The sequence below is a fragment of the Mustela lutreola genome, chromosome 7 (assembly GCF_030435805.1).
Source record: "Mustela lutreola isolate mMusLut2 chromosome 7, mMusLut2.pri, whole genome shotgun sequence".
Classification (NCBI taxonomy): domain Eukaryota; kingdom Metazoa; phylum Chordata; class Mammalia; order Carnivora; family Mustelidae; genus Mustela; species Mustela lutreola.
The window spans coordinates 56,098,236-56,124,139 of NC_081296.1; the positions used below are offsets into that span (position 1 = coordinate 56,098,236).

Consider the following 25,904-nt stretch of genomic DNA (forward strand, 5'->3'; position numbering starts at 1 on the left):
CACTGAAGCAATTTGAGAGGACTCTGCCTCCCACCCAGAAAGAAACCATGGCCTTTGGAACTCTGGGAACATTCAGAGCAGGAGAAATCTACATGGCCCCCTGAGGCCACACACACACACACACACACACACACACACACACACACACCACTGTAGGCGGCCACCCTAGCCACAAACCTGTAGTCTGATGTGCCACCTGACAACCGCCCTCAACTAAAACCCTGGGTCGTCTGCCCCAGAGCCTGGAGATAAGACCTGTCATGACCCTAGGTTCTAACGTTAACCCTAGGTTGGGTTCTCAGGCTTCTGTCTCCAGAGGTCTGGCACCCAAGGCCATCAGATTGAGGATCTCTGAGTCACACCCCAGGATTCTATCACCCAGGTGGAAACTGTGCTGTTTGGAGCTGCGCAGAACCCTCAGAGTGGGAGATACCTGCATTCCACCCTAAGACTATCCCCACTATTAGCAGCCACCTGGCCACAAACCTGGAATCTGATGCACTGCCTGATCTCCACCCTAAACTAAGCCCCCCGGGAACCTGACTCAGAGCACGCAGATCAGACTAGCCATGCCCTTAGGCCCTAACCCTAACCCTAGGTTGGGTTTTCACACTTCTGTCCCTGAAGCCTGACCCCCAAGCCCTCCAGATTGGGGACCCCTAAACAACACCCCAGGACTCCTTCTGACACCCAGGAGGAAACCGTGCCATTTGGAGCTGCAGAAAGCCCTTGGAATGGAGGAAACTGCATGCCCCTGGAGGCCACACTGACATTCATTGTCCCCTGGGTCACAAACCTGGAGTATGAAGCACAGCCTGATGTACGTCCTCAACTCAGGCCTCCTGGGATCCTACCTCAGCGCTGGCAGATCAGGCCTGCCATGCCTCTACACCCTAACTCTAATCCTAGACTGGGTTTTCAGGCTTCTGTCCCTAGAGGTCTGGTCCCCAATACTTCCAGATTGGGGACAACTGAGCCACATCCCAGGACTCCACCTACCAACCAGGAGGAAACCGAGTTGCACAGAACCCTCAGAGCAGGAGAAACCTGCATGCCCCCCTGAGGTCATTTCCACCTTCTGCGTCCCCCTTGGCCATAAACCCAGAAACTGATGCACTACCTGACCCCTGCCCTCAGCTCAGCTCTCAAGGGATCCCGACTCAGCACAGGCAGATGGGGCCTGCCATGCCCCTAGGCCCTAACCCTAACCCTAACCCTAGGTTGGGTTTTTAAGCTTCCAGCCCAGAGGCCTGGCCCTGAAACTCTCCAGTTTGGGGACCCCTGAGCCACACCCCAGCACTCCTTCACCACCCAGGAGGAAATCATGCCATTTGGAACTGCCCAGAACCCTCAGACTAGGAGAAACCTGCATGTTCCCCTGAGACAACCCCCACCTTCTGCATCACCCCTGGCTGCAAATCCAGTTCCTGATGCACCACACCTGATCCTACCCTCAGCTCAGGTGTCCAGGGACCTTGACTCTGCCTGCAGATTGGGCCTGCCATGCCCCTAGACCCTAACACTAACCTTGGTTGTGGTTTCATGCTTCTATCCCCAGAGACCTGGCCCTCAAGCCTCCAAATTAGGGACCCCTGAGTCACACTGCAGGATTTTGCCTCCCACCCAGAAGGAAACCATGCCATTTGAGGCTGCAGAGAACCCTCCGAGTGGGAGAAACCAGCAGGCCCCCCTGAGACCACCCAGATATTCGGAGGCACCCCTGGCCACAAACCTGGGGTCTGACACTCCACCTAACGCCCCACAACTCAGCCCCCGTGGGAGCCCACCTCAGCACCAGCATATTGGGTCTCCCATGCCCCTAGGCCCTAACTCTAACACTAGGTTGGGTTTTCAGGCTTCTGTCCACAGAGGCCTGACCTCCAAGCCCTTCAGTTGGGGATCCCTGAGCCACAGCCCACACTCCGCCTGTGACCAAGGAGGAAACCATGCCATTTGGAGCTAAGCAGAACCCTCAGAGCAGGAGAAACCTGCATGCCCCCAAGTGGGTACTCCCATATCCCTGGCCACAAACACGGAGTCTGATGCACCACCTGATGCACACCCTCTGCTCAGCACCTGGGGAGCCCACCTTAGTGCAGGCAGAACGGGCCTGCCAGGCCTCCAGGCCATAACCCTAACCCTAGGTTGAGTTTTCATTCTCCCATCCCCAGATTTGGCCCCCAAATCCTCCAGTTCAGGGACAAGTGAGTCATACTGTAGGATTCTGCCTGTCACCCAGGAGGAAACTGTGTTATTTGGAGCCACACAGAACCATCAGGGCAGGATAAACCAGCATGCTCCCCTGAGGCCACCCCAACTTTTGGGGCCACCCTGGCCAGAAATCCAGAGCCTATTGGCCACCTGACACCTGCCCTCAGCTCAGCCCCCAAGGGAGCCCGCCTCAGCATCAGCAGTTTGGGTCTGCCATGCCTCTAGGCCCTAACCCTAACCCTAGTTCAGGTTGCTAGGCTTTTGTCCCAAGAAGCTTGGCCCCCAGCCCTCCAGACTGGGGACAACTGAACCACACCCTGGGATTCCGCCTGCCATCCAGGAGGAAATCTTGCCGTTTGGAGCTGCACAGAACCCTCAGAGCAGAATAAACCTGCCTACTTCCCTGAGGCCACACCACCTTTTCCGTCCCCTAGGCCAGAAATCCGTAGACTGATGTGCCACTTGACCCCTGCCCTCAGCTCATCCGTCCAAGGATCCCGACTCAGTGCAGGCAGATTAGGCCTGTCATGCCCCTAGGCTCTAACCCTAACCCTAGGTTGGGTTTAAGACTTCCACCTCCAGAGAACTGGCCCCCAATCCCTCCAGATTGGGGACCACTGAGCAACACCACAGGAATTTGCTTGCCACCCAGGAGGAATCCATGCCATTTGGAGCTGCACAGAACCCTCAGAGTGGGAGATACGTTCATGGCACTCTGAGGGCACCCCCCCCCACCACAGTCGATAGCCACCCTGGCCACAAACCCAGAGTCTGACGTACTACCTGAACCCCACTGTCAACTAATCCCCCAGGGGCACCCTCCTCAGCGTCAGTAGATCAGGCCTGCCATGCCCCTAGGCCCTAACCCTAATCCTAGGTTTGGTTTTCAGGCTTCTGTCCCATTGGTCTGGCCCCCAAGCCCTCCAGATTGGGGACCTCTGAGCCACACCCCAAGACTCTGCCTGCCCCCCAGGAGGAAACTGTGCCATTTGGAGCTGTGCAACATCCTCAGAATGGGAGAAACACGCATGCCCTCCTCAGGCCACCCCCAACTTTGGCGCCCCTCTCCCTGGCCTGCAAACATGAAGCCTGACAGTCAGTCTCACCCCTCCTTGAACTCTGCCCCTGGGAAGCTCACCTCCCTGGGGGCTCTCAGGGGAGCTTTGTGGTTCTGGCCCATGGTCCTGCATGGCCGCCATATGCACCTAGCTGAGAAAGTGCGCCAAACACCAGGCAGGTGCGCGGCCAGGTTGATATTGATCTGGGCAGAAAGTTCATGAGAATTTGCCAGAAGCCCCCAGCAAATTTGCTTCCAGCGGTGGGGAGAGCTGCCTGGGCCTGGCCTGGGGTTCCCAGTGATCAGGGTGGGAACTGTGGAAGAAAGCACTCCAAGCACCAAGCGCATTCGCAGCCTGGATCACCTCCAAATGCTGGCCAAGCCTGCCCTCTACTCAGCCCCCTGGGGAGCCCCTCTCAGCGCTGGCAGATGGAGCCTGCCATGTCCCTAGGCCCTAGCTCTCAGCTCGGGGTTACTTTAAACAATGATCCAAGGCACAATCAGGCCACTGCTCTTAGAGCAGGGACTCCACAAGTGGCAGATCCGGAGAGAACCCCTTCCTTTCCCCTTCAGGAGGAGTGGTGCAGGAATGCACAGCAGGAATCTGCTGGGTTTGGAGACTCCAAATAGAGCTGTGTGCCAGAGATAGAAATGCTCAGTCACAGGCTGGGTGAACACAGAGCTGTCAACTAAGCCCCACAGAGGATGGCTGCAAGACCAGGGAGACAGGAGTGATTGATTGTTCTCTGAGGGCGCACTGAGGAGTGGGGCCCGAGCTCTTGGCTCCTCCAGGCTGGAGACTGGGAGGCTGCAATCTTCATTCCCGTCCTCCAAAGCTGTATGGAAAGCATTCAGGGAACAAAAGCTCCAGAGAGTGAACCCAAGCAGAATACTTAGCCTGGCCTCTGGCAAGGGTGATGCAATTCTGTCTCAGGCAAAGACATTTGGGAATCACTGCAACAGGCTCCTCCTCCAGAAGATCAGCAAGACCAAGTTCATCAATCAAGGAGAACAATAGAACTCCAGATCTAGGGGAAAGCAACACATAGAATTCATGGCTTTTTCCCCATGATCTTTTAGTCTTGCAAAGTTAAATTTTTTTAAATTTTATTTTTTTCTTATTCTCTTTTTAAAAAAAGATTTCCTCTTTCCTCTTTTAACATTTTTTAACTAGTTTATCTTAACAATACCTTTTAAAAAAAAATCTTTTTAAACCTTCATTGTTATAGTCATATTTTAATCCCTTCATTGTATTTAACCTTATTTGTTGTATACACATAGGTTTCTTTTCTTTTCCTTTTAAAATTTTGGGATTTAATTTCTCCTAATAGATCAAAATTTCTTCTAATAGATCAAATAGATCTTCTAATATATCAATAGATTCAATTTCTTCTAATAGATCAAAATATATCTAATAAATCAATTTCTTCTAATAGATCAAAAATATACCCTAAATCTAGCACATGGCTTGTTTTAGTCTCCAGCCTGAACACATTCTGTACTTTTTTTTCTTTTTCCAGCCAACTTATCAATTCCTTTTTCAGAATTTTTAAAAATTTTCATCTTTACTGTCATATTCCATCCCTTCATTGTATTTACTCTTATTTTTGTATATATATTTTTTTCTTTCTTTAAAATTTTGGTAGGTAGTTTTTTCTAAGAGTATAGAATACACCCAACGTCAAGTGGGTGGCTTTGTTCTATTCACCAGTCATATATATATATATATATATATATATATATATATATTAAATTTTATTTCTTTTTTCCCCTTTCTTCTCCTCCTGGTTTTAGGTCTCTTCTGATTTAGTTAGCATACATTTTCTGGGGTCTTTGCCACCCTCTTAGCATTTTATTCTCCCGTTCATATATTCTTATCTGGATAAAATAAAAAGGCATAAAAACTCAACACACACACACACACAAAACCCAAAAAACAAAAAACTCACCACAAAAAAAAGAACAAGAGACAGTACTGATGGCTGGGGACCTACTCAATATGGACATTGGTATATGTCAGAACTAGAGTTCAGAATGATGATTCTCAAGGTGCTGGTTGGCCTCAAAAAAGGCATGGAAAAATAAAATCCCTTTCAAAAAAAATAAAAGAACTGAAATCTAACCAAGTTGAAATTTAAAAAGCTACTAATGAGGTACAATAAAAAATGGAGGCTCCTGGGGTGCCTGGGTGGCTCAGTGGGTTACAGCCTCTGCCTTCAGCTCAGGTCATGATCCCTGGGTCCTAGGATCGAACCCCACATTGGGCTCTCTGCTCAACAGGGGGCCTGCTTCCTCCTCTCTCTCTGTCTCCCTCTCTGTCTACTTGTGATCTCTGTCTGTCAAATAAATAAATAAAATCTTTTTAAAAATGGAGGCTCTTACTGCTAGGATAAATGAGGCAGAAGAATTAGTGATATAGAAGACCAAATGACAGAGAATAAAGCTGAGCAAAAGAGGCACCTGGGTGGCTTAGTGGGTTAAGCCTCTGCCTTCAGCTCAGGTCATGCTCTCAGGGTCCTGGGATCAAGCCCCGCATGGGACTCTCTGCTCAGCAGGGAGTCTGCTTCTTCCTGCCTCTCTGCCTACTTGTGATCCCAGTCAAATAAATAAATAAAATCTAAAAAAAAAAAAAAAGAGAGAGAGAGAGAGACAAACAACTAATGGACCACGAGGGGAGAATTCAAGAGATAAGTGATACCATAAGATGAAACAATATTGGAATAACTGGGATTCCAGAAGAAGAAGAAGGGGTGGGGGGGCAGAAGATATATTGGAGTGAATTATAGTAGAGAATTTCCCTAATACGGCAAAGGGAACAAGCATCAAAATCCAGGAGGCACAAAGAATTCCCCTCAAAATCAATAAAAATAGGTCCACAGCCCATCATCTAATAGTAAAACTTACAAGTCTTAGTGACAAAGAGAAAATCCTGAAAGCAGCATGGGACAAGAAGTCTGTAACATACAATGGTAGAAATATTAGATTGGCAGCAGACTTATTCACAGATAAGTGGCAGGCCAGGAAGAACTGGTATGATATATTCAGAGCACTAAACGAGAAAAATATGCAGCCAAGAATACTATATCCAGCTAGGTTATCATTGAAAATAGATGGCTATCATTGGAAAAATAAAAAGCGTCCAGGACAAACAAAAATTAAAAGAATTTGCAAACACCGAACCAGCCCTACAGGAAATATTGAAAGGGGTCCTTTAAGCAAAGAGAGAGCCTAAAAGTAGTAGACCAGAAAGGAATAGAGACAATATACAGTAACAATCACCTTACAGGCAATCAATGGCATCTAAATTCATATCTTTCAATAGTTACTCTGAATGTAAATGGGCTAAATGCCCCCAATCAAAAGACACAGGGTATCAGAATGGATTTTTTAAAAAATCAAAATGCTGCCCACAAGAAACTCATTTTAGACCTAAAGACCCCTCCAGATTTAAAGTGAACGGGTGGAAAATAGTTTATCATGCTAATGGACATCAAAAGAAAGCTGGGGTGGCAATCCCTATAACAGATAAATTAGACTTTAAGCCAAAGACTATAATAAGAGATGAGGAAGGACATTATATCATGCTTAAAGGGTCTGTCCAACAAGAAGATCTAACAATTTTAAATATCTAACATGCCCCTAACAGGGGAGCAGCCAAATATATAAACCAATTTTAATAACAAAAGCAAAGAAACACATCAACAATAATACAATAACAATAGGGGACTTTAACACCCCCTCAGTGAAATGGACAGATCATCCAAGCAAAAGATCAATAAGGAAATAAAGGCCTTAAATGACACACTGGACCATATGGACATCACAGACCACAATGCTCTGAAGCTAGAAAAAGGAATGTTGGAAAGAACTCAAATACATGGAGACTAAAAAGCATCCTACTAAAGAATGAATGGGTCAACCAGGAAATTAAAGAAGAATTGAAAAAATTCATGGAAACAAATGATGATGAAAACACAACGGTTCAAAATCTGTGGGAAACAGTAAAGGCAATCCTGAAAGCAAAGTATGTAGTGATATAAGCCTTTCTCACAAAACAAGAAAGGTCTCAAGTACACAACCTAACCCTACAGTTAAAGGAGCTGGAGAAAGAACAGCAAAGAAAGCCTAAACCCAGCAGGAGAAGAAAAATAATAAAGATCAAAGCAGCAATCAATGAAATAGAAACCAAAAGAACAGTAAAACAAATGAATGAAACTAGGAGCTGGTTCATTGAAAGAATGAATAAAATTGATGAACTCCTGCCCAGACTTATCAAAAAGAAAAGAGAAAGGACTCAAATAAATAAAACCATGAATGAAAGAGGAGAGATCACAACAAAAACCAAAGAAATACAATTATAAGAACACACACGAGCAACTATACACCTGCCAATTTGACAATCTGGAAGAAATGGATGCATTCCTAAAGATGTATAAACTACCAAAACTGAAACAGGAAGAAATAGAAAAACTGAACAGACCCATAACCAGCAAGGAGGTTGAAGCAGTCATCAAAGATCTTCCAACAAACAAGAGCCCAGGGCCAGATGGCTTCCCAGGGGAATTCTACCAAACATTTAAAGAATATCTCTTCTCCTGAAACTGTTCAAAAAAAGGGGGGGGGGAGTTCCAAACTCATTTTGAGACCAGCATTACCTTGAGGCCAAAACCAGACAAAGACCCCACCAAAAAGGAGAATTACAGACCAATATCCTTGATGAACATGGATGCAAAAATTCTCACCAAAACCTAACAATAGGATCCAATAGGATCCAACAGTACATTAAAATGATTATTTGCTATGACCAAGTAGGATTTATTCCTGGGCTGTAAGGTTAGTTCAACATCTGCAAATCAATCAATGTGATAAACCACATTAATAAAGGAAAAAACAAGAACCATTTGATAATCTCAATAGATGATGAAAAAAGCATTTGACAAAGTAAAGCATCCTTTCTTGATCAAAACTCTCCAAAGTGTATGGATAGAAGTTACATACCTCAATATCATCAAAGCCATCTATGAAGAACCCACAGCCAATATAATGCTCAATAGGAAAAAACTGAGAGCTTTTCCCCTAAGGTCAGGAACATGGCAGGGACAGCTATTCAAAATAGTGCTAACTGCAGCAGTCATACAGCAAAAAGAAATTAAAGGCATCCAAGTAGGCAAAGAAGAATTCAAACTCTCATTCTTTGCAGATGATATGATACTTTATGTGGAAAACCCAAAAGATTCCACTCCAAAACACAGGAATTCAGAAATGTGTCACAATATAAAATCAATGCACAGAAATCAGTTGCATTTCTATACAACAACAGCAAGACAGAAGAAAGAGAAATTAAGGACTCGATCCCATTTATAATTGCATCCAAAACCCTAAGATACCTAGGAATAAACCTAACCAAAGAGGCAAAGAAACTGCACTCAGAAAACTATAAAGTATTCATGAAAGAAATTGAGGATGACACAAAGAAATGGGAAAACGTTCCATGCTCATGGATTGGAAGAACAAATATTTAAAGCAATACACATTTAATGCAATCCCTACCAAAATACCATCCATTCTTTTTCCGAAGAAATAGAACAAATAATTCTAAAATATATATGGAGCCAGAAAATACCCCAAATATCCAGAGGAATGTTGAAAAAGAAAGCCAAAGTTGGTGGCTTCACAATTCCAGACTTTAAGCTCTATTACAAAGCTGTCATCATCAAGACAGTATGGTACTGGTACAAAAGTAGACATAGATCAGTGGAACAGAATAGAGAGCCCAGAAATGGACCCTCAACTCTATGGTCAACTAATCTTCTACAAAGTAGGAAAAAATGTCCAATGGAAAAAAGACAGTCTCTTCAAATGATGTTGGAAAAATTGGGCCATTCCCTAACACCACACTCAAATACAAACTTGAAATGGATGAAAGACCTCAATGTGAGATAGAAACCCATCAAAATCCTTGAGGAGAACCCAGACAGCAACCTCTTTGACCTCAGCTTCAGCAACTTCTTCCTAGAAACATCCCCAAAGGCAAGGGAAGCAAGGGCAAAAATGAACTATTGGGACTTCATCAAAATCAAAAGCTTTTGCACAGCAAAGGAAACAGTCAACAAAACCAAAAGACAACTGACAGAATGGAAGAAGATATCTGTAAATGACATATTAGATAAAGGGCTAGTATCCAAAATCTATAAAGAACTTATTAAACTCAACACCCAAAAAACCCCAAATAATCCAATCCAGAAATGGAAAGAAGACATGAACAGACATTTCTGCAAAGAAGACATCCAGATGGCCAATAGACACATGAAAAAGTGCTCCACATCAGTTGGCATCAGGGAAATACAAATCAAAATTACAATGAGATACCACCTCATACCACTGACAATGGCTAAAATTAACAAGTAAAATTAACAAGAATCACAGACGTTGGCAAGGATACAGAGAAAGGGGAACCCTCCTACACTGTTGGTGGGAATGCAAGCTGGTGCAGCCACTCTGGAAAACAGATGGAGGTTCCTCCAAAAGTTGAAAATAGACCTACCCTATGACCCAACAATTACACTACTGGGTATTTACCCTAAAGATACAAATGTAGGGATTCGAAGGGGCATGTGTACCTGAATGTTTATAGCAGCAATGACCACAATAGTAAACTATGGAAAGAACTGAGATATTCATCAATAGATGAATGGATAAAGAATATGTGGTGTATATATATATATACACAATGGAATACTATGCAGCCATCATAAGAAATGAAATCTTGTCATTTGCAATGACGTGGATGGAACTAGAGAGTATTACGCTGAGCAAAATAAGTCAATCAGGGAAAGACAATTATCAAATGATCTCTCTGATATGAGGAATTTGAGAGGCAGAGTGGAGTGTTGTGGAGGGTAAGGAAGGAAAAAAATGAAACAAGATGGGATAGGGAAGGAGACAACCCACAAGAGACTCTTAATCTGACAAAACAAACTGAGGGTTGCTGCAAGGAATGGGGGTAGAGAGAGGGTGGTTAGGTTGTGGACATTGCAGAGGGTATGTGCTATGGTGAATGCTGTGAGATGTTTAATTCTGATGATTCATAGACCTATACCCCTGGGGCAAATAATACATTATATTTTAATAAAAATATTTTTTTAAAAAATAGAAAAAAGGGGATAAGACACCAAAATAAAATGTAAAATTATAGTATAAATTCAACAAAGTGAAATAAGAAATTTTTGAGAGGCAGTATTAAAAGAAATAATAAAAATTTTCTAGAACTTTTGAAAAATATTAATCCTCACATTAAGGAAGCTTAAGTTATTCTCTCCATAAATATATAGATAGGGAGATACATGTATCTCTCTCTCACTCTCTCTATATACATATGTGCGTGCGCATGCACACACACACACACAGGTAAATTCCTTATATGTGTACATTATAGTAAAAAGAGGAAAAAATTGAAGCAAAGAATAATAAAGCAGAGATAAAGGGTAATAATTCTAAACATGACATGATAAAAATTTAGATCAATGTGAGGATTCATATTTACAATACAGACCAGACCCTAGAGAACATTTTCCATGTGCTCAGTGACAACAGTTTAGGTGTTCATATGCCACTAAGGTATCATTCAAGACTAAGGAAAAAAAGAACATTTCCAGACAAAAGAATGCACAAGATGCTACTACTGGTAGACTATGGTAAAAAATATTACACATGGTTTACAATAAGACAAAACTAAGCCTAGAATGAAAACAAGAGATTTAAGAAAAAAATGGTGACAGAACAAGTAATACATTTTTAAAAATTAAAATTAAATTTAACTTAATTGAAAATTACTGTGCTATTTCTAAATAGGCAGTAGCTTCAAAATAATTAAGTTCATTAAAAACTAGAAAATGAAAATTGCAAAGAGGAATGGATAAAATAGAAACAAAGATACTTGTTGAAGAGGGGTCTGAGCACATATATTGACCTATGTCCATCTTCAGACCCATTTAAAAATAAGGTTCATTAAATGTACATGTCACAGCCAAGAAATCAGGGATGTATGAGTAAGCTGGGGATGGAGAGCACAGTGGGTAACAGAATTAAATCTATTTATGGGATAAAAAGAGATGATGGACATTTTTCTACTGATGAAGCAGAGGAGGAAGTGGCAGGCAGGTAATCTGGAAAGGCTCTTGTATCCAGCTCTGGAAAAAAGCAGGACAGACAGAAAGCTTGGGGTGGGGAGGAGCAGGGATTGAGTGGTTTATAGGGGGGTGCCTGGGTGGCTCAGTAGGTTAAAGCCTCTACCTTTGGCTCGGGCCATGATCCCAGGGTCTTGGGATGGAACCCCAGCCACACATCGGGCTCTCTGCTCAGCAGGGAGCCTGCTTCCCTTCCTCTCTCTCTCTACCAGCCTCTCTGACTACTTGTGATCTCTGTCTATCAAATAAAGAAAGAAAGAAAGAAATCTTAAAAAAAAAAAAAAGAGTGGTTTATAGGAAGTCCATATATGGAACAAGTGGAATAGGTGACAACCCTCCACTCACACTCTTGGTCCTGTATCTGGCCATTTTAGATTACAGAGAGGACAGAGATTAAGTGGCACAGACTTTACCCAGGTCAGTGGAGAGCTACACACATCAACAGAAATTTATCACAATTCCTGAAAGAATTAGAGATCCTATGGTGGATGCTGGTTCCAGAATCTAAATTATCTTCTTAATGCCACATGCATGATGCAAATCAGCAGCAGACTAAGAAATGACCAAGAAGAACTAATAACATGAAAGGAATGAAAACAATCAGATTTGCAGGCTTCAAAAGAAAATTTAAACATTTCAAATTCATATTTTCAGAATGACTCAAAAATGTACTGGTTACATAAAGCCAGAATATTATACAAAATGAACTACAAAAAAAGTAGGATGGGGTGGGGAAGAAAGTTTTAAAATTGTACACTCATTATGTAAATTAAAATTTTTAGAACAACTGGAGAAAGTGGTTGGGTTATGGACATTGGGGAGGGTGTGTGATATAGTGAGTGCTGTAAAGTGTGTAAGTCTAACAGTTCACAAACCTGTACCCCCGGGGTATATAGTACATTACTATATAATTAATAATAAATAATAATTAATAATTATAATAAATAATATAATTATAATTATAAATTATAATTTTATATAATTATATAATTATAAATAAATAATTATAATAAATAATAATTAATAATAAAATTTTTTTTAAATTTTAACATTAAAAATGCAAAAAAAGAAGGAAATTCTATTCAGAGCTTAAAAAAGACTAAAAGAGATTGATTTTGAGAGAAAAGTAGCCTAATGTAGCATTCCAATAGTGTCCATATATGAATGATATGAATTTGAGCTGCAGAAAAGAGGGGGGAAAAATGGAGAAGGAGAAATACCTACAGCAGGAAGAGAAGTCATTTGTAAAAGCTGAGGGGAAATAAAACCCCATGAATTTCACAATAAAAGGGACTTCTCAGTGCCCTTGAGAATAGGTGGAAAATATAACTAAATAAATCTTCTCCTTGATACACCAAGACAGCATGGTACTGGCATAAAAACAGACACATAGACCAGTGGAACAGAGTAGAGAGCCCAGATATGGACCCTCAACTCTATGGTCAAATAATCTTTGACAAAACAGGAAAGAATATACAGTGGGAGCATTGGGTGTGGTGCAAAAATAATGAATACTGTTGTGCTGAAAATAAATAAAAATAAATTTTAAAAAATATACAGTGGAAAAAAGACAGTCTCTTCAATAAATGGTGCTGGGAAAACTGGACAGCTATATGCAGAAGAATGAAACATGACCATTCTCTTACACCATACACAAAGATAAACTCAAAATGGATAAAAGACCTCAACATGAGACAGGAATCCATCAGAATCCTAGAGGAGAACATAGGCAGTAATCTCTTCGATATCAACCACAGCAACTTCTTTCAAGATATGTCTCCAAAGGCAAAGGAAACAAAAGTGAAGATGAACTTTTGGGACTTCATCAAGATCAAAAGCTTCTGCACAGCAAAGGAAACAGTCAATAAAACAAAGAGGAAACCCACGGAATGGGAGAAGATATTTGCAAATGACAGTACAGACGAAAGGTTGATATCCAGGATCTATAAAGAACTCCTGAAACTCAACACACACAAAACAGACAATCATATAAAAAAAATGGGCAGAAGATATGAACACACACTTCTCCAAGACATACAAATGGCTAACAGACACATGGAAAAATGTTCATCATTACTAGCCATCAGGGAGATTCAAATTAAAATCACATTGAGGAGGGTATGTGCTTTGGTGAGTGCTGTGAAGTGTGTAAACCTGGTGATTCACAGACCTGTACCCCTGGGGATAAAAATATATGTTTATAAAAAATAAAAAAAAATTTTAAATAAATAAATAAATAATCACATTGAGAGGGGCGCCTGGGTGGCTCAGTGGGTTAAAGCCTCTGCCTTTGGCTCCGGTCATCATCCCAGAGTCCTGGGATGGAGCCCCACATCAGGCTCTCTGCTCAGCGGGGGGCCTGCTTCCTTCTCTCTCTCTCTTTGCCTGCCTCTCTGCCTACTTGTGATCTCTGTCAAATAAATAAATAAAATCTTTAAAAAAAATAAAAAATAAAATTACATTGAGATACCACTTTATACCAGTTAGAATGGCCAAAATTAGCAAGACAGGAAACAACATGTGTTGGAGAGGATGTGGGGAAAGGGGAACCCTCTTACACTGTTGGTGGGAATGTAAGATGGGGCAGCCACTTTGGAAAACAGTGTGGAGTTACATAACTTTGAAATGCAGAGCATGAAATTTCGAGAGAGTACCAGAGAACTGCATCAGATTTTCATCAGAGTGGAATCTACAAATAAAATTGTGGTGTATCTTTAATATTTTGATTGTAAAATATGATTTGGAACCTAAAATTCTCTGTCTACGAAGACCACCAGACAGAAATTTTATCTCCTGTTTTCTCTCCTCCTGTGTCTGCCATGCTCTGTGTATCTTCCTGCCTGCCTGCCTCTTTTCCTATCTTCATTTCTTTTTAAGGATGTTTTCTGGACATATTAATAAAAGAAATATAAGTTAAAGGGAAAATAAAGGAAGGCTATACCCACAATAGTGAAGTTCACCTAGAGTTCCAGCAAAACGGAAAAGGTTAACTTGGTATGTGCACTAAGAAGACCTTGAAATACAACATTAAAGTAAGAACATAAGTTGAGTGAAATCTAAAGGAAAAATAGGGGGCACTTGGGTGCCTCAGTGGGTTAAAGCCTCTGCCTTCAGCTCAGGTCATGATCCCAGGGTTCTGGGATCGAGTCCCGCATCAAGCTTTCTGCTCAGCAGATAGTCTGCTTCCTTTCCTGCCTCTCTGCCTACCTGTTATCTCTGTCTGTCAAATAAATAAATACAATTTTAAAAAATAAAATAAAATAAAATAAAATAGAGGAAAAATAGTCTTGAAAAGGAACTGATTAGATACCAAAAAATATGTATGGAATAAATAGTCCACGCTAAAGAAAGCTCACATTAAAAAAAGAAGAAGAAAAGAAAGCTCACATTACTTCAGTCAATAAGGACAGCATAAAAGTGAAATAGAAATTCTGGAAAAATACAAACAAGACAAACCTGATTTGAATATAAAATAACTGTAACAAATCACCCTTTTGAGTCCTTGATGATGAGTAAGAAGACAGAATCCATTCCAACAAGATGTGAGTTCCATTCTTGAGCAGCTCAGAGCTAGGACACTGACCCACAGAAAAACAAGTTTGGCATCAATATACTAATCGTAGCATGGTTCTAAGTCATAGAATTTTAACATTTATTGTTTTTCATATTGGCTGAAACCTTTAATATTCAGCAGTGTAAATTTTAATCAATCTAGACAATATGAGAGCAAAGATTTTAACTGCCAGAAAAGGATTGATGGGAAGGAGAAAGAACTGTAGACAGAGGAAATTTTTTCATCTGAGAGGCAAATCAAGAGGCAGCATGTAAACCAGTTAGGTCAAAAAATAGAAGTTACAATATATCTTTTAAATATCACAGAAATAAAAAAAATTAAAATGATACTAGTAGGGACAGGATGGTGAATTTGATCTGCTCTCTTAGCCATCCTAGCAGCAATTCATGAGAAAATTTCTTACGATAAACAAAGAACACAGACCATGTTATTCAGTGATAAGGAGGTAACAGTCAGATTCATGAGAAGTAATCATGTACTGGACTACGACTCCGGCTTTCATTTATGATCCCTCATTTTTGTGTATGTCATTCATATACCCATTGTATATTAAATATGAAAAGACAAATCAATGCACTGTATACATGTCTGGTTTTGAAATTTTAATTATGAAATTAATAACTTATTACAGATATACATCAAATATAGGTGAAATTGATTTTTATGGGCCATAAAGTGATACTTTTCCTATGTTAATTTAAAATAAATCTAACATCATTTTCAGTAGTAACCTTTACTCACTTTCAATTTACTCACATGTTCTGCCTGTAATCAAATTTAACAATTTTCATATAAATATTATAGTATTCACTTCTTTTTACATTTAGTTGATCTCAACTTGTCAGTGGGTACTTAACAAAACTTAGTCCACATTGCAGTGACATTATATAAAATACTGTCTTAAGTGTAATAGACAAGGGCTAAATGATTTTATCTAAATAAATCAATTACAGAGCAACTGATATCAAATTAACTAGTAAGTTCATCATTGGCTTTACTTCAGCCAGTATTTATAAAGAATTAACCAAGGATAATTTTCTTGAATATATCTGCCAACCAATAAACTCACCAAATGCATTATAACATTATTCTTATTTCACATCAAAAATTATGAACATGTTTAGTGTTTTTAATCAATATTCATCTACTTTCTAATAAGGGCTAGTGTGGTTTTAAAATGGAAGAAGGCAAAGAATTGACAAGCCATTTTATAATCAGAAACAATTACATGGAAAATACCCAAGTAGTAGGTTTCATGGGTGTGCAACTCAGGCATCACACAGGGCCCCAAGCTGAGGAGAACCTCACACTTGGCTTCATGCTCTGCTATGCTTGTCTTGTAAATGTTAGTTATTTAACACAAGGCCCTACATTTTCATTTTCTATTGGGTCCTGTAAATTATGCAGTTGGGCTTTCAACAAATGGTGTGCTTAGAGAAAGAACACAAGTACTCCTTTCTGGAAGAAAAATCTGAATTACTCTATTCTTATCCTCCTAAAGTCTTGACTTTTTCTCTTATTTTTTTTTTTTTCCTACAGTTTTTACTTCTTGGGTCCCTAGAAACCAAAAACAAAATTAATATTAATAATGACTGAGTTTAATACTTAAAATACAAAGTTTAGAAAAGGGAAGGTTATATAAAGGTGCATTTTTTTTCTAGAGTTTTAAATATTTTTTCTCTTTTATTTTAATAAGTCATTATTTAACATTTTCTTTAGCCCAGATATGGGTGTAAGGTCTAGAAGACATGCAGATACAAATAGTTTCCTCTGATGTTAAAAATGGAGATTTTTTGTGTGTCTGTGTCATGTTTTAGCTCGGTTAAAAAAGACTTTTGAAAACCAATTTAAAATTTAAACTTAGATTTATTATGTCATACCTCTGGCCATGTAGGCTTTAGAAATAATGTATTAAAATTAATTCGCTATATTATTCCTTTGTTCTTAGGAAAGAAGAATCTTAGCTTATCCAGACTATAATTATTATCTAGACTATAATTATTTTTCTAAACTAATATAGTCCTAGTGTCCAAAGGCCAGGGTGTGTACAAGAGGTAATTGCTATCTCCCCCAATGGGTAGGAGAGAGAAAATTATCCACCTGTGACTTCAGACTTTCAAGGATCTTGGTTAAAAAAAAAAAAAAAAAGGAGGAGATTAGTTATTCAAGAGTAATTGATTATTTGATCATGGTATCCACTGAAAAATTACCAACACCAAAGCTCACACTTTAATTACATTCAGTAATTGGGATTTGAGGACTTTAAGGTTACCTCATCTACATTTCTCTGAAGATCAGAACTCTGATTACTGTTGAAACACATAGAGGGAACAAAAGTTCCAGACACGGTGGTCTGTGCTAAATATGGGCTATCTTATTTTACCGAAGAGTAAGGTTTTTTTCCCTAAAATTGGACAGCTACAAATAGAAGAAGGAAACTCGACCAATCTCTTCCACCATACACAAAGATAAACTCGAAATGGATTAAAAAAACTCAACATGAGGCAGGAATTTATCAAAATTTGAGAGGCAAATATAGTCAGTAACCTCTTCAACAACAGCCACAGCAACTTCTTTCAAGATGTGTCTCCAAAGGCAAAGGAAAAAAAAGCAAAAAATGAACTTTTGGGACTTCACCAAGATCAAAAGCTTCTGCACAGCAAAGGAAACAGTCAACAAAACAAGGAGGCAATCCATGGAATAGGAGAAGATATTCCCAAATGACACTATAGACAAAGGGCTGATATCTAAGATCTAGAAAGAACTCCTCAAACTCAACACTCAAAAAACAGATAATCACGTCAAAAAATGGGCAGATGACATGAACAGACACTTCTCCAAAGAAGATAAAAATGGCTCACAGACACGTGAAAAAATGTTCATCACTAGCCATCAGGGAGATTCAAATCAAAACCACACTGAGCTACCACCTTACACCAGTTAGAATGGCCAAAATTAACAAGACAGCAAGTAAACAAGTGTTGGAGAAGATGTGGAGAAAGGGGAACCCTCCTACACTGTTGGTGGGAATACAAGTTGGTTCAGCCACTTTGGAAAACAGTATGGAGATTCCTTAAGAAATTAAAAATAGAGGGGCTCCTGCGTGACTCAGTGGGTTAAAGCCTCTGCCTTCGGCTCAGGTCATGATCCCAGGGTTCTGGGATCAAGCCCCACATCGGGCTCTCTCCTCTGCAGGGAGCCTGCTTCCTCCTCTCTCTCTCTGCCTGACTCTCTGCGTACTTGTGATCTCTGTCTGTCAAGTAAGTAAATAAAAAATCTTAAAAGAAAAGAATCGCATCTTGTTTTGTGAGGAAATTCAGTATCTTTTTTTAATTAAAAGGGAAACTACATTTGCTCCCATTTATTTTTCTGCCAAACATTTTTGGCTTTATTTCTGCAATAATATTTTATAATTAGAGGTTTTATGTTTTAATTTAATGCTTCTTTATAAGCTACAATCTCATTTTAACTAAAACGTGTGTTTTGAAAGGTTTGTATTTTTATTCTAGTTACTACCTTTGTACTTCTAACTCATGAATGCCCTTAGTTGCCAGTTTCCATATTCAAAGTTTGAATACCTGGTTTTTCAGGGTTTTTTTTAATCTTTAATTTTCAATTTTTATTTTTTTAAACATATATTTTTATCCCCAGGGGTACAGGTCTGTGAATCGCCAGGTTTACACACTTCACAGCACTCACCAAAGCACATACCCTCCCCAATGTCCATAACCCCACCCCCCTTCTCCCAACCCCCCTACCCCCAGCAACCCTCAGTTTGTTTTGCGAGATTAAGAGTCACTTATGGTTTGTCTCCCTCCCAATCCCATCTTGTTTCATTGATTCTTCTCCTACCCACTTAAGCCCGCATGTTGCATCACCACTTCCTCATATCAGGGAGATCATATGATAGTTGTCTTTCTCTGCTTAACTTATTTCACTAAGCATGATATGCTCTAGTTCCTTCCACGTTGTCGCAAATGGCAAGATTTCATTTCTTTTGATGGCTGCATAGTATTCCATTGTGTATATATACCACATCTTCTTGATCCATTCATCTGTTGATGGACATCTAGGTTCTTTCCATAGCTTGACTATTGTGGACATTGCTGCTATAAACATTCGGGTGCACGTGCCCCTTCGGATCACTACGTTTGTATCTTTAGGGTGAATACCCAGTAGTGCAATTGCTGGGTCATAGGGCAGTTCTATTTTCAACATTTTGAGGAATCTCCATGCTGTTTTCCAGAGTGGTTGCACCAGCTTGCATTCCCACCAACAGTGTAGGAGGGTTCCCCTTTCTCCGCATCCTCACCAACATCTGTCATTTCCTGACTTGTTAATTTTAGCCATTCTGACTGCTGTGAGGTGATATCTCATTGTGGTTTTGATTTGTATTTCCCTGATGCCGAGTGATATGGAGCACTTTCTCATGTGTCTGTTGGCCATCTGGATGTCTTCTTTGCAGAAATGTCTGTTCATGTCCTTTGTCCATTTCTTGATTGGATTATTTGTTCTTTGGGTGTTGAGTTTGCTAAGTTCTGTATAGATTTTGGACACTAGTCCTTTATCTGATATATCATTTGCAAATATCTTCTTCCATTCTGTCAGTTGTCTTTTGGTTTTGTTAACTGTTTCCTTTGCTGTGCAAAAGTTTTTGATTTTGATGAAGTCCCAATAGTTCATTTTTGCCCTTGCTTCCCTTGTCTTTGGCAATGTTCCTAGGAAGATGTTGCTGCGGCTGAGGTCGAAGAGGTTGCTGCCTGTGTTCTCCTCAAGGATTTTGATGGAGTCCTTTCTCACATTGAGGTCCTTCATCCATTTTGAGTCTATTTTCGTGTGTGGTATAAAGAAATGGTCCAATTTCATTTTTCTGCATGTGGCTGTCCAATTTTCCCAACACCATTTATTGAAGAGGCTTTCTTTTTTCCATTGGAAATTCTTTCTTGCTTTGTTGAAGATTAGTTGACCATAGAGCTGAGTCTCTATTTCTGGGCTTTCTATTCTGTTCCATTGATCTATGTGTCTGTTTTTGTGTCAGTACCATGCTGTCTTTATGATGACAGCTTTGTAATAGAGCTTGAAGTTCAGAATTGTGATGCCACCAACTTTGGCTTTCTTTTTCAATATTCCTTTGGCTATTTGAGGTCTTTTCTGGTTCAAATGGTTTGTCAGTTTTTAATGGGATTCTTTATTTCCTACCTTTGGCCTATACATGTGTCAAGGACTAATATAATATTATACATCAATTAAAAAAAATCAATGAACTCATCCAAATTCCTTCTATCTCCTTTTCCCCCCATTAAAAAAGTTGTACTGTGTCACCATCTATGGATTTTGTACATTAGTAGTCCATCCTCATCTCCATTTTTGAGAATTAAATTTAAATTGCATACATTAAAATGTTCAGTATCTTTTAAAGCTTCCCAAGGCATCTCTTGTTGTAATGGAGCTCATTCTAGTTTCCCCAAGAAGGTCTCATTAGTAAAGAGTTCCCTAAATGCATCTATGTTTAAAACTTTTTCTGTAACTTTTTCATTTAGGTAATGTTTAACTAGATATAAAATACTTGGTTCACACTTTCTTTTAATGATATTTTGTGGATCCTGCTCCATTATGGTCTTGTTTGGAATGTTGCATTTCAAAAATTAAATGTCAGTCTAATTCCTTTTTGCCCTGTATGTTATTTGATCTTTTTTGCTAAGGAACTCAATTATTTTTTTCATCTCTCTCTTCAACGTTTAATAGTTTTACTAGGATACTTCTAAGTCCTAATCATTTTGAGATAATTTTTTCCTGTTTGCCTTCTAATTTGTAAACTCAGATCTTCATTTATTTTCAAAAGGATACTTGATATTCTAGCTTAATATCTTAGTTATATTCCATTATTTTTCCCCCCAAGAGTTACCTCTCTTTTTCCTTTTTTTTTTTTTTTTGTCTCAGATGCTCTGTGTCTCAAAGACAGCCATTTCATATTGTAAGAACCTAAGTTATTTCTGTGAAAATCATGCTGTGATAATTCTGAAAGCTTTATTTTAAAAAGTATTTTCATTATACTTGTCATACTTTTACTGGCAGTTGTTTTAGGTTATTTTTAGATTTTTTTTTTTTAGATCTATCACTAGCTCCTCTGTTCTCTCCTCACAGCACTTCCTCCTCCACCCCTTTCTCCCTTTCATCCTTTCCTTTTTTCCTCCTCTTCTCTCTCTTCCTCTTTGCTCTTCTCAACACAAAACCTTGCAGCAGGATTAATATATAGTGTACACCAGAATCTAGCGACTTCTCTATTTTTCCTACTCTTAATTTTACAGTTTGGACATTCTCTGTTTTCAACTTGTGAAAGCTGAAGGCATGATTTTTAGTACATTCTCTTTTCTTTTTATTTTTCGTTTTAGGAAAAAATATTGGGAAATACAGACCTAGATAGCTACCATTGTATTATCCACCTGGAAACCTTTTAAATATATTTTGTGATACAAGAGCAAATCTATGTATAATTTCATTTTTTCTTCCTTCATACCAAAATGCAATCACCCTATGCATACTATGATGTATTCTCTTTAAAAGTCTACATGTGGGGCACCTGGGTGGCTCAGTGGGTTAGGCCACTGCCTTCAGCTCAGGTCATGATCTCAGGGTCCTGGGATCGAGCCTCGCATCGGGCTCTCTGCTCAGCAAGGAGCCTGCTTCCCTCTCTCTCTCTCTGACTGCCTCTCAGTCTACTTGTGATTTCTCTCTGTCAAATAAATAAATAAAATCTTAAAAAAAAAAAAAAAGGTCTACATGTATCTTGAAAATCTTTCCATAGCAGTTTAGACCTATTTATCAGGTATAATGTATACATTGCTAAAAATTTTTACACGGTGCTAAATGGAACAGTTGGGAGAAAAAACAGAATTAGGAACAGTTTGCTCAGTATCAGTGGAACTTACAGCTGGAATACCAACAACGATTCCTAAGGAAAAATACTAGCATAGATAAGCATGGGAGATTATCAAATAGTGGAGCACTGTAATAAATATATGACCTTACCTAAAAAAAATTGTGAAGATAGCTCGACAGAGGGGATGTAAGGAAGAGCTGAAGGTACTGATCTATGGGCAGATTAGGGAAGACCAACCAGTAGCACTTGTTAGTCAACACCTGTGGCAAAAATGAATGTGAAAGAGATTTGTGTCATTTATGTATAGCACCCTGTTGCTTTCAGGGGACACTTTCTGTTGCATGCAACTGCTGGTACCTGTTAGCACAAAATATTAAAATGCTGGGAAGATTCTTATATCAACATACATTCCATCTGAAAATGATATTCCTCTATTTACTAATCACATATGAACTTATTTGTATTTCATCAATAGATTGTATTTAGTTGCATTTCACTCCCCCTTACATACAACTGAAATCTTAAATAGAATTTCAAAAAAATATACCATGTCAGATATTTTCAACCTCATTTATAGAGGTGATGGATGTCATGAATTTCTAAGGTTCTTGTGTATACTCCAAATTATTCATTTGTTTGGATTTTTTATTTCCGACCCTGGATTCAGTTTTCTCATTCCATTAATGACATGCTTTCCATCTTCTTAAACTGCATGGTCATCATCTCCCCCCATTTTCTTTGGTTTTTTAGGTTTTTACTTTTTGGTTGAAGCCAGTGACATTTTTATTGATATAAACCACCTATTGATTGTGAAAATCTCCTTAAATAGTCCATGCGCAATTATTTTTTTAATTTACATAACTATCAATAAAAAGGAAAACACTCTCTTCCTTTTAAGGCCACTAGCTTATACACTCTGCTGAAAAGAAACAATTTTAAACCACCAAGACAGAACTCTCAATGTAACATTTTGGCTAACAATGTGAGAGTGGAACAACCTAGATTTGAATTTTGGTTTTGGCCTTTACTAGGTGTGCAACTTTCAAAACATAGCTAAACTTCTTTGATCTTCAAATTTTATATGTATAGATTAGGCACATTAAATGTGTACAGAGAGCTTGACAAGACTTCATAAATGCTACATTTATAAATGCACTGCAGAGGATACATCCAATAATTTAGTTTATTTCCTCTTTTCAAACTTTATAGGATGTGTATTAGCATGACTCAACAGTTGGGTAGAAAATAACCCTAAGGAGATAAATGGGGCAAGTTTGACCCTAGCATGGGTCATTGCTCAAAAATGTACTCATTTTAATTTTTGCTGTGTAGAGTTTAAACTTTGGAGAAAAGGGGAACTATGTTCAAGCATGTCTACCATCTTGCAAAGAGTCAATTACAGCTGTCTTGAATGGTGATGAATGCCTTCTATTAGATAGTAAAAAGCAGAGTGTGAATATAACTTATGAATGTGACTCCACAATTTCATGGAAGAATTTTATAAACCTTTCTCATGTGCTTCTGAATAATATATATATATTATTATATATAATATATATATGACCTAGAATTGTACTGTTAATAATTTTAGCCAATCACAAACCTAAAATCATATTTAGGAAATTGGAGACAATTGTGACAGTCAAGGATTTCTTGAGTCAGCAACACTCAGTCACTTCAATGGATTGTTTTTCTCTTGAGACTAATATAGATCTTAGTGATTTTGTTTAGTCATCCTTGTGGTTCAAGGTTTCTTCTTTATCAGCACACTTTCATGTGATCCTTGAACAAAGGAATAAGGATTACAGAATACTACCTACTTACTTTTCTAAAAAGATATTTCAACGAGATGCTGACTTTAGTCTTTTGGGTAAAGATTGAAATTTCCTACAACTTTATCATCAGTAGTAATGGACAAACTTCAAAAACCTTAAATAGGTCTTAAACTGCTTTCACATCACTATCCATCTGCCCAAAGGATCTTTTTTTTTAAATTTATTTAAACCTTATTTTTTTCATTGTTCCAAGATTCATTGTTTATGCATCACACCCAGTGCTCCATGCAATACGTGCCCTCCTTAATACCCACCATCAGGTTCACCCAACTCCCCACCACCCTCCCCTCCAAAACCCTCAGATTGTTTCTCAGAGTCCACAGTCTCTTGTGGTTCGTCTCCCCCTCTGATTTCCACCAACTCCTTTCTCCTCTCCTTCTCCCAGTGTCCTCCATGTTATTCCTCATATTCCACAAGTAAGTGAGATCATATAATTGACTCTCTGCTTGACTAATTTCACTCAGCATAATCTCCTCCAGTCCCATCCATGTTGATAAAAAAGCTGGGTATTCATCCTTTCTGATAGAGGCATAATATTCCATTGTATATATGAACCATATCTTCTTTATCCATTCATCCACTGAAGGGCATCTTGGCTCTTTCCACAGTTTGGTGACTGTGGCCATTGCTGCTATGAACATTGGGATACAGATGGCCCTTCTTCTCACTTCATCTGTATCTTTGGGGTAAATACCCGGTAGTGCAATTGCTGGGTCATAGGGAAACTCTATTTTTAATTTCTTAAGGAATCTCTGCACTGTTTTCCAAAGTGGCTGCACCAACTTGCATTCCCACCAACAGTGGAGGAGGGTTCCCCTTTCTCCACATCTTCTCCAGCACTTGTTGTTTGTTTCCTGTCTTGTTAATTTTGGCCATTCTAACTGGTGTAAGGTGGTATAGCTCAATGTGGTTTTGATTTGAATCTCCCTGATGGTTAGTAATGATGAATATTTTTTCATGTGTCTGTTAGTAACTTGTATGTCTTCTTTGGAGAAGTGTCTGTTCATGTCATCTGCCCATTTTTTGATGTGATTATCTGTTTTTTGATTATTGAGTTTGAGGAGCTCTTTATAGATCTTGGATATCTGCCCTTTGCCTGTACTGTCATTTGCGAATATCTTCTCCCATTCCATGGGTTGCCTTTTTGTTTTGCTGACTGTTTCCTTTGCTGTGCAGAAGCTTTTGATCTTGGTGAAGTCCCAAAAGTTAATTTTTGCTTTTATTTCCTTTGCCTTTGGAGACATATCTTGAAAGAAATTGCTGTGGCTGTTGTTGAAGAGGTTACTGCCTATATTTGCCTCTAGAATTTTGATAGATTCCTGCCTCATGTTGAGGTCTTTTATCCATTTTGAATTTGTTTTTGTGTATGGTGTAAGAGAATGGTTGAGTTTCATTCTTCTATACATAGCTGTCTAATTTTCCCAGTACCATTTATTGAAGAGACTGTATTTTTTCCACTGGATATTTTTTCCAAAGGATCTTTATTTTTGAATATGGATTTTGCAAGTGAACTATTTCTCAGTGCCTTCTACAAAAAGTTTCTTTACACCCTAAGTGATAAAAGACCCTTACTTCAAAATGTTAAGCCTAAAGTTGTGAGCCTGTAAATTTTATTTATAATAAACTTCTTCTCAGAATGATTGGATTAGTTAGTTGTGTATGTTTGTCTTCATAAAATCCCAATATACATATTTGATAATGTAACTATTTTAATGTTAATAAAACCCTTATAAATTTAGCAATTTTTCTTAATGGCTAGCATTTTAGATTGATATAAAATATGTACCTTTTAAAATAGTTTAGTCAAATTTTATCCTTTTCCAGTATAATATGCAAATATTGTGCTGGCTTTCCTGCAAATATAGGTCTTTGGATTAGACACATATTTAATTCTATGTAAGACATACTTTCATATCTCATAAGTAGGTCAGGATTTGAGATACTTTTGAGATATGGATTGCTAATATAGGTAAGTCATTTGAATTCATCTTTCATTCGTTCAACATATGTTTTCTATGTGCTTCCTATATACCAGGCATGTTTTTAGGGTCTGTGGATACAGCAAAAGAAAATAAATGAAGAAACTTCCAACAGATGTGGAGCTTGCATCTTAGGAGTGGTGGGAGAAAAACAGTAAGTTATCACATATGCACATATAAAC

At 39.0% G+C, this 25,904-nt stretch overlaps 1 protein-coding gene across 1 annotated transcript in view; it reads left to right on the forward strand.

Annotated features, from left to right (window-relative positions):
- Window positions 1–25,904, forward strand: part of LOC131837109 (ankyrin repeat domain-containing protein 26-like) — a 40,118-nt gene that overhangs the window by 13,234 nt on the left and 980 nt on the right.